The sequence below is a fragment of the Rhinopithecus bieti genome, unplaced genomic scaffold, assembly GCF_001698545.2.
Source record: "Rhinopithecus bieti isolate Rb0 unplaced genomic scaffold, ASM169854v2 scaffold_67983, whole genome shotgun sequence".
NCBI classification, from domain to species: Eukaryota; Metazoa; Chordata; class Mammalia; order Primates; family Cercopithecidae; genus Rhinopithecus; species Rhinopithecus bieti.
In genome coordinates, this window is record NW_016825868.1 from 114,207 (window position 1) to 124,852 (window position 10,646).

Genomic DNA, 10,646 nt, shown 5'->3' on the forward strand with positions numbered 1-10,646 from the left:
AAAAAAAAAAAAAAAAAAAGAGTGTGGTAGTTTCTTATAAACATACATATAGCATATGATACAGTTGTCATATTAGTAGATATTTACACTTATGCTCACACAAACATCTATATGTCAAAGATTATAACCACTTTATTCAGAAGTGTCCCAAACTGGAACTACCAGATGTCCCTCAAAAGGCGAATGAATCAACAAACTTTGGCACTTCCAGATATTGGAACATTACTCAGCAATAACAAAAACAAAGTATTGATTCATGCAACATTACTCAACAATAACAAAAAATTACTGATCCATGCAACAATATGGATAAATCTTAAATATATTTTGCTAAGTGAAAAACACCTTATTTTGATTCTATTTATATGACATTCTTGAAAAAGCAAAACTATATAGATGGAATTTGGTGAGTACGTTTCATAGGCTGGGGATGGGGAAAGGGGAGGGGTTGACAATGAAAGGAGAAAGCATGAGGGAATTTAGGGATGGTTAATAGAACTGTTGTATATTATGACTGTGATAGTAGGTAGATACACTTGGTATCTGAATGGTATATCAGATTTCCAAACAAACACCAATAACTGGTGGATAAATATGACAAACACCCTTTTAAAAATATAGACAAGATTAAGGCTGGGCACAGTGGCTCATGCCTGTAATACCAGCACTTTGGGAGGCTGAAGCAGGCGGACCACGCGGTCAGGAGATTGAGACCATCTTGGCTAACAGGTGAAACCCCGTCTCTACTAAAAATACACACACACACAAATTAGCCAGGCGTGGTGGTGGGCACCTGTAGTCCCAGATACTCGTGAGGCTGAGGCAGGAGAATCACTTGAACCTGGGAGGTAGAGGTTGCAATGAGCCAAGATTGCGCCACTGCACTCCAGCCTGGGTGACAGAGCGAGACTCCATCTCAAAGACAAGGTTAAAAGAAAATAGTCCGGGCGCGGTGGCTCAAGCCTGTAATCCCAGCACTTTGGGAGGCCGAGACGGGTGGATCACGAGGTCAGGAGATTGAGACCATCCTGGCTAACATGGTGAAACCCCGTCTCTACTAAAAAAGAAATACAAAAAACTAGCCAGGCGAGGTGGCGGGCGCCTGTAGTCCCAGCTATTCAGGAGGCTGAGGCAGGAGAATGGCGGGAACCTGGGAGGCGGAGCTTGCAGTGAGCTGAGATCCGGCCACTGCACTCCAGCCCGGGAGACAGAGCGAGACTCCGTCAAAAAAAAAAAAAAAAAAAGAAAATAAAGAAGATCAAGCAATGAAGTGAGAGCCGGAAACTGGAGAGGTGAACATGCTCTGAAGTTAGAGCCTTCATGTCCTACCCTTGGGACATTTGCTGGTTTCAATAGCCTAAGGTTGTATCTTAGTGTTCTGAAAAAAATTCAAGAGACAAGCCCTTCACCCACAAAAGGGCAGGGGTTAGAAATAAACTACTTTACAACATTGGAACCTATTCAAGGCCTAAAGTTCAGAGACAGGACAAAATCCATCTGACCTCAGTCTTGGCCATTTTTTAAAAAATTGACTTTTACTCTGAATTGGGGAGCCAACACTAATAAATACAAAGATATTTAATGAGAAAGTGCAGAAGCTAGATGGATAGAAATTAGGTGGCTACAACAATAATGCACCTTGCTCAGACCAGATGATCATGGAGGTAAGGGTGGAGGAAGTGAGGTATCATTAGATAGTGGATATATTTTGAAGGTATACTAAAGAGGATTTGTTGGGGGAATGGACATGTAACATGAAAAGAGAAGACAAGGAAGACTATGCATGTTTTGCCTGAAAGGCTGGAACAATGGAAGTGCTACTTACTGAGAGTTCCTGACTGTGATAGGGGCAGATCTGGGAGAGAATGTGAAGAGTCTGGTTTTGAACTATTAGATATCAAATGAAGAGTTCAATAGACACATATGTACAAGCATGTGACTAGGGAGGTGTTTGGATTACAGATATAAGTTTGAAAGTCATCACGAAATAACATTTAAAGCTACAAGATTTGATGAAGTCACCCAGGGCATACCTTTATATACAAAACAGAAGGGGAAGGATGAAAAAGAGAAGTTTGAGGATTGAACCCTGGGTCACTTCAGGTAGATGAGAAGGAAACAGCAATGGAGACTAAGGAGCAGTAGCCAATGAGGAAGGAGAAAAATTAAGACAGCACAGAACCCCAGAAGCCATGTGAAAAAAGTGTTTTAAGAAGGAATGATCGGTTATGTCAAATGCTGAGAGATGAGGTGAAATGGTGCAGTCTTTTTTTTTTTTTTTTTGAGATGGAGTCTTGCTCTGTCGCCCAGGCTGGAGTGCAGTGGTGTGATCTCCGCTCACTGCAAGCTCCGCCACCTCCCAGGTTCATGCCATTCTCCTGCCTCAGCCTCCCAAGAAGCTGGGACTACAGGCGCCCGCCACCACGCCCGGCTAATTTGTGTGTGTGTGTGTGTGTTTTTAGTAGAGACAGGGTTTCACCATGTTTGCCAGGATGGTCTTGATCTCCTGACCTTGTTATCTGCCCACCTTGGCCTCCCAAAGTGCTGGGATTACAGGTGTGAGCCACCGCCCCCGGCCTCTTTATTTTTTTTTAAATGGAGTCCTCTGTCGCCCAGGCTGGAGTGCAGCGGTGTGATCTCAGCTCACTGTAACCTCCACCTCCTGGATTCAAGTGATTCTCTTGCCTCAGCCTCCAGAGTAGCTGGGAATCCATGCGTGTGCCATCACACCTGGCTTTTTTTTTTTGTATTTTTAATAGAGATAGGGTTTTGCCATGTTGGTCAAGCTGAGGTCTTGAACTCCTGACCTCAGGTGATCCCCCTGCCTTGGCCTCCCAAAGTGCTGGGATTACAGGTATGAGCCACTGTGCTCGGTCTAAATGGTGCTTCCTAAATTAAAAATGGCTTTATTAGCAATATGGAGATTACTGGCAATCTTCACAAAAATAGTTTTGGCAGAATAATGGGAGCAAGTTCTGACTGAACCAGATTCAAAAGAATGAGATAAGAGCTAGAGTTAGGGAATATGGAAAATTCTTTTGTATTTTCTGTAAAAGTAGCAAAGAAATGGAGCTATATCAAGAGGAAAATGTGTGTCAAAAGATTTTGTTTTTTTTTCCTTTTAAGATAGAGGAAATTATGGCATGTTTGTATGCTGATGAAAATTATTGTAAAAGATATGGACAAGTTCATGTTAGAGGAGACAAAGGGCAATTGCTTCAACAGTGTCAAAATATGAGAAGGAATGGAATTCAGTATACAAGTGAGGGTACTGGGCTTAAGTAAAGGCACAAAAAGGTTACATGTCAATAGGAAAAGAGGTCGAATGAATATAGATGAAGGTAGGCAAACAGACAAGGAAGCAGGAATCTTTCTTCTCTTCTGCTAGCTCCAGTTTTCTCAGTGAAATCAGCTCAGGGACATCATCTAAGAGCCAGGCAAGAGAATAAATAGTCACGACCATTATGTAACTAACAACTTAGCTCCTAAATAAACAAAAACTAGCAGACATACAAAGAAATTAATTACAATCATAGTAGAGAATAGAATATAAACAGACCAAAAATAAAAACAAGGAAGACTATAACATAATTAATAATATAGGTAGAGAAAACTGACATAAAATGTTTTCAATTATCACATTAGCATAAAACTAAAAATTATAAAAACATAGAAAAAACGTATAATCCTAGAATTAACTAAAACACTTCCATATGATGTTTGTTATAGACGGAAATGAAAATAAAATTTTAAAACAATTTAGAACTAAATAGCAAAAGAAACTTTGTGTGAAATTCCATGAAATCAGCTAAAATTGTACCCAGGGAAATTTACAGTCTTAAGTGCATTTATTAAAAAACAAGAAATATTATAGTTAAAACAAGAGAATTAAGATTTCACCTCAAGAAGAAGTGAGCAAAAGCATAACTAAAACCCAAAATATGAGATAAAAATCAGAAAATGAGTAAATCAGAAATGTAGAAACAGCAGAAATAATTAGCAAAACCAAAATACCAAAATTCTTTGAAAATATCCATAAATAATACAAAAAAAGGGATGTGTAGAAAAAAATTAGATTGAGCACAAATCCAAAGCACTGGAGAGAAAAAAGAAACCATAAATTTAGGAGTTAAAAAGTATTTATGAGAGATTATGGGAGTGACGTCAGCAAGATGACAGAAATAGGAGATAACCCACTCATATCCCCTCACAACAAGAATTCTGCACCCATCCACAGATCAAAGTCTCTTTCCAGAAGCTTTGGAATTCAGGTAGGAGGATGTAAAACTCGGGTAAAGCCCAAGACCTAGGAAAGTCATTTTGAGAGTGCAGACTGGCACCCAGGTGGCTGATCTCCCAGGCTGATCCCAGGTTCAAGCTTGAAAATGGCCCCATTCCCCAGAGGGCTTGGCCACAGCCCCATTTGGCCTTGGGCGTGCAATCAAAACCATCTGCCAAAAGGTTCAGGAGGAATCATGCACACTAGTGTCTAGGTGGAAAGTCTCTTATGCCTGCTGACAATAGTCCTGGTAGTGAACCTCACAGTTGCTCTGTGGCTTAGCTCCAGCCTCCTCAGCTGGGGTGCCAGCTCAGAACTGCTCATACAAGGATCCAGAGTAAGATTCATCCGTATTTCATGGTTTGGGAGTTGGAGTCTTCACAATGGGCTCACCAACCTCTGTCCCACAGCAGACCTTGAGGAAGCCCAGTCTTTGCCTTAAGCCCTGCTGCAATAATTGGAGAACCATTCCCTCTGGGTAGACATGGTGGGAGACACACCCATGTAGGCTGAGATGGGCTCATCAGCTGCCATCCCACAGCACATCCTCAGGGGGTCCAGTCACAGCTCCAGCACTTCCCACTGCAGTCAGGGAACTATCCCATCTGTGTGTGTAAGCCTCTGTCCCACAGCAGATCCTGAGAGGGCCCAATCTAAGCTCTAGCCCCTCTTGTTGTCATAGAACTACCCCATCTGTGCAGAGACATGCTGGGAGATGTGGACCTGTCTAAGCCAACAAGATAGGCTTGCCAGCCTCTGTCCAACAGCAAATCCTGAGGGGGCCCAGTCTCAGCTCCAGTCCTCTCACTGTAGTTAGAGACCTATCTTGCCTGTGCAAAGACCTGCTGAAGGCACACCTATCTGGGCCACCAGGACAGTCTTCTGGGCTCAGGTCCCTGTCTGGACTCCCATATAGCGCCAGGTGGAGAGCCACAACAACCTTGGAGCCCTTGCAAGTCTAGCAGGAAGCCTGGGCTTATGCCCTCTAATGCTGAGATGGATGCAGTGGTTACAGGCTCAAGGGAATACAACAGAAAGTCTATTTAGAATGTCTGGAAGGCCTTTGGAAGAAGGATGGGCACAAACAAAGCCACACTGCGAACTTTTTTTTTTTTTTTTTTGAGATGGAGTCTTTCTGTGCCGCCCAGGCTGGAATGCATTGGTATGATCTCGGCTCACTGCAACCTCTGCCTCCAGGGTTCAAGCAATTCTCCTGTCTCAGCCTCCTGAGTAGCTGGGACTACAGCCACACACCACCATTGGCCGGCTAATTTTTGTATTTTTAGTAGAGATGGGGTTTCACCATATTGGTCAGGCTGGTCTCAAACTCCTGACCTCAGGTGATCCACCCACCTCGACTTCCCAAAGTGCTGGGATTACAGACATGAGACACCAGGTCCAGCCTGTGAACTCTTGAATAAATTGCTCCGTGCGCAGACATCATCACGTGTCCATAAACATCAAGAACATTCAGGAAAATATGAGCTCATCAAATGAACAAAATAAGGTGCTAATGACTGACAAAATCAATGTACAAAAATAAGTAGCATTTCCATACACCAAGAGGAAGCTGTGAAAAGAAAATCAATCCCATTTATGATAGCAAAAAAAAAAAAAAGCCACCAAAAAACACAAGGAATAAATTTAACCAAAGAGGTGAGAATTTTACAATGAAAACTATAAACACTGACAAAAGAAATTAAAGAGGAAACTAATAAATGGAAATATATTCCATGTTCATGGATCAGAAAAATTAACATTGTTAAAATGTCCATACTATCCAAAACAATCTACAAATGTTATGAAATCCCTATCAAAATACCACCAATGACACTTTTCACAGAAATGCAAAGAACAATCCTAAAATTCATATGGAACCACAAAAGTCCCCAAACAGCCAAAGCAATTTTTTTTTTATTTTTTTTGTTTTTCTTTTTTTTTTATGAGATGGAGTTTTGCTCTTGTCCCGCCCAGGGCATGGAGTGCCATGGCACCACTCTCGTCTCACTAAAAACAACCTCTGACCTCCCAGGTTCAAAGTGATCGCCTGCTTCAGCTGTCCTATAGAGTAAGCTGCGTATTACAACAACCCGTGCCAACCAGTGGTCCGCTAATTGTGTTATTTTGGCTATGTTGGCCAGGCTGGTCTCAAACTCCTGGCCTCAGGTGATCCACCTGCCTCAGCCTCCCAAAGTATTGGGATTACAGGCGTGAGCCACTGTGCCAGGCCACCAAAGCAATTTTGTACAAAAAAAACAAAGCTGGAGGCATCACACTCCATGACTTGAAAATATACTACAAAACAACAGTAACCAAACAGTATGGTATGGCACGAAAACAGACACATAGACCAATGGAATAGGATAGAGAACTCAGGAAAAAAAAAAAATCCAAGTATTTGCAGCCAACTGATTTTCAACAAGAAAGTCAAGAACACACATTGGAAAAAGAACACTTTCTTGGGTAAATGGTGCTGGGAAAACTGAATATCCACCTGCGAAAGAATGAGACTAGACCCCTATCTCACCACTCAACTCAAAACGGATTAAAGACTTAAATGTAAGACTAGAAACTATGAAACTAGTAGAAGAAAACACAGGGAAACAGACACTGATCTGGGCAAGGATTTTTTAAGACCTCAAAAGCACTGACAAATGCAAAAACAGATAAATGTACTACATCAGAGTACAAAGCTCTGTACAGAAAAGGAAATGAGAGTAAAAAGACAACCTACAGGCTGGGCATGGTGGCTCACGCCTATAATCCCAGCACTTTGGGAGGCTGAGGCGGGCAGATCACGAGGTCAGGAGATTGAGACCATCCTGGCTAACACAGTGAAATGCTGTCTCTACTAAAAATACAAAAAATTAGCTGGGCGTGGTGGCACGTGCCTGTAGTCCCAGCTACTCGGGAGGCTGAGGCAGGATTATCACTTGAACCTGGGAGGCAGAGGCTGTAGTGAGCAGAGATCGCACCACTGCACTCCAGCCTGGGTGACAGAGCGAGACTCCATCTCAAAACAAAAAATAGACAACCTACAGAATGGGAGAAAATATTCACAAACTATGCATCTAATAAGGCGTTAATACCAAGAATATATAAGAAAGTCAACAGCAAAAAAAAATCTGATTTAGTCAAAAGATTTGAATAGACATTTTTCAAGACATACAAATAGCTAACAGGTAAATGAAAAATTGCTCAGCATCACTAATTATAAGGAAATGCAAATCAAAGCTACAATCAGATATCACCTCACTGCTGTTAGAATAGCTATTAAAAAGACAAAAGATAACAAATGCTGGTAAAAATGTGGAAAAAAGGGGAACTCATACACTTTTGGTGGGAATGTAAATTAGCACAGCCATTATGGAAAACAGTATGGAGGTTTCTCAAAACAGTAAACATAGAACTACCGTATCATCCAACAATCTAACTACTGGGTATATATCCAAATGAAATGAAATCAGTATGTCAAAGAGGTATCTGCATTACCATGTTTACTGCAGCACTATCCATGAGAGCAATAACATGGACTCGAACTCAGTGTCCATCAAAAGATAAATGCATTTTCAAAAATGTGGTATATATGCAGAATAGAATACTATTCACCTATAAAAATGAATAAAATCCTGTTATTTTTGACAACTTGGATGAAGCTAGAGAACATTATATTAAGTGAAATACGCCAAGAACAGGACAAATATCACATGATCTCACTCATATGTGGAACCTAAAAAAGTTGATCTTATGTAAGTAGAGAGTAGAGTAATGGTTACCAGATGCTGAGGGGGTGGCTGGGAAGAGATTGGTCAATGGGTACAAAGTTATAGTTAGATAGGAGAAATAAGTTCTGATGTAATATTGCACAATAAGGTGACTATATAGTCAACAAAATGTCCTGAATGCTTGCAAATAGCTAGAAGAGAGCATCTTGAATGTCCTAACCACAAAGAAATGACAAGTGTTTGAGGTGACAGATATGCTAATTATCCTGATTTGATAATTACACAATGTACCTATGTATAAAACATCACACTGTGGTCCATGTATCAACTAAAAATAAAACTTTTAAAAGTGTTTATGAAAAAAACCTATTAACAACGCAACAGTAAATTAGAACTGGATGAAATAGATGAAAACATGAAAATAACCCATGAAGATAAAATAACTGATATACAGCAATAACTACATAAAAAGTTTAAATTTGAGCTCAGTGTCTGTGCTCCTAAAAGGCAATAGATACCTACAACTGATGATCATTTGTATCTGCTGGTCATTGTACCTGTTGTATCTAATATTCAAGGCAACAGATTCCAGTGACTGGTAGGTTTACTGGCAATATTATCCAAACATTAAAGTATATATAGGCCAGGTGTGGTGGCTTATACCAGTAATCCCAGCACTTCGAGAGGCCAAGGCAGGTGGATTGCCTGAGCCCAGGAGTTCGAGACCAGTCTGGGCAATGTGGCAAAACCTCATCTCTACAAAAACTATAAAAATTAGCCAGGTGTGGTGGCACGTGCCTGTAGTCTCAACTAGGATCATCTGGGCTTAGGGAGGTGGAGGCTGCAGTGAGCTGTGATTGGGCCACTGCACTCCAGCCTAAGTGACAGAGTGAGACCCTGTCTCAAAAAGAAAAACGGATATATAATTGTAATCATACATAGCTGTTGTTGAACATATAAAAATATGGTAATCTACCCGAGTCATTTTACAAAGTTAAATTAACTCATATAACAACATTGAAAAATGACCTCAGGAAAACGAAGCCAATCTCGTGAACAAAGGTAAAATTTTAAAAGAAAATATTAGCAACATAGAATCTAGCTGTGTATTTAAGGGATAACACTTCATGATCATATAAACTTTATCCCACAAATGCAGGAATAATTAAACATCAGAGTCCATTTTCCCACATAAAGAGCTTAAAGAATAAAATAGCATTATTTCAAGAAATGCAAAAATGTTTTAAACATATTCTAAGACCCTTTATTAAAAGTTCTCTAAAACTAGAATTAGGTAAAACCTAGTTAAGAGTATTTACCAGATGCCTATAGAAATGTATTTAATAAACACTAGAAACACTGCCAATAAAGTTTGAGAAAAGAATGATTTGTTTTCAAATTCCGCTAGAGGGTCCTGCTGAATACAGTTGCCTTTTTTTTAAAAGTACAAACAGAAAAGGAAGAGACCACATATTGCATGTAGAGAGCAAAACTGTCTACCTAGAAATCCACTATTATCCACTGAAAAACTATTAGATATTTCCATGAGATTTTCAATTTATAGAAATCAATACTTTCTCATACATAATATACATCAGTATTAGCCATTTAGAAAATGTTACAGAACAAGGCCGGGCGCGGTGGCTCAAGCCTGTAATCCCAGCACTTTGGGAGGCCGAGACGGGCGGATCACGAGGTCAGGAGATCGAGACCATCCTGGCTAATATGGTGAAACCCCGTCTCTACTAAAAAATACAAAAAACTAGCCGGGCAACGAGGCGGGCGCCTGTAGTCCCAGCTACTCGGGAGGCTGAGACAGGAGAATGGCTTGAACCCGGGAGGCAGAGCTTGCAGTGAGCTGAGAGCAGGTCACTGCACTCCAGCCTGGGCGGCAGAGCAAGACTCTGTCTCAAAAAAAAAAAAGAAAAAAGAAAATGTTACAGAACAAAATATTCCTATTCATAATATAAACAAAATGTACTGAGAAATTGCTTAAGAAATGTGCAAGATCTTTTAAGAAAAAAACCATGAAACTAATCCCAGCACTTTGGGAGGGCGAGGTGGGCAGATCACAAGGTCAGGAGTTCAAGACCAGCCTGGCCAACATAGTGAAACCCTGTCTCTACTAAAAATACAAAAATTATCTGGGTGTGGTGGTGGGTGCCCGTAGTCCCAGCTACCTGGGAGATTGAGGTAGGAGAATCGCTTGAACTGGGGAGTTGGAGGTTGCAGTGAGCTGAGATCGTGCCACTACACTCCAGCCTGGGTGACACAGAGAGACTCTGTCTCAAAACAAAACAAAACAGAACAAAAACAGAAAAAACCATAAAACTTTACAGAGAACATAAAAAGAAAAGCAGATTTAGCATGTTCAACAATAGAAGGATTCAATATTGTTAATATGTAAATGGTGCATCAGATTTCTTAAAAAACACCAATAAATACTGGAAAAATATGACAAATGTCCTTTTATTTTTTATTTATTTATTTATTTTTATTTATTTATTTATTTTTTGAGACGGAGTCTGGCTCTGTCGCCCAGGCTGGAGTGCGGTGGCTGGATCTCAGCTCACTGCAAGCTCCGCCTCCCAGGTTTACGCCATTCTCCTGCCTCCGCCTCCCACGTAGCTGGGACTACAGGC

The 10,646-nt window shown here is 40.7% G+C and overlaps 1 protein-coding gene across 6 annotated transcripts in view; it reads right to left on the reverse strand.

Moving 5' to 3' along the window:
- The window catches only part of LOC108522764 (zinc finger protein 420), a 92,007-nt gene that overhangs the window by 6,177 nt on the left and 75,184 nt on the right, over positions 1-10,646 (reverse strand). Inside the window, exon 1 of one of the 6 annotated variants that reach the window (XM_017863190.1) lies at positions 1,826-2,277. The exons of 4 other annotated variants lie outside the window; for them this stretch is intronic. The gene's annotated coding sequence lies outside the window, so the exon portion shown is untranslated. Of the gene's footprint in view, positions 1-1,825; positions 2,278-3,346; positions 3,427-10,646 lie in introns of those variants that run through there. One more of the 6 variants, XR_001883593.1, reaches the window with a different exon arrangement.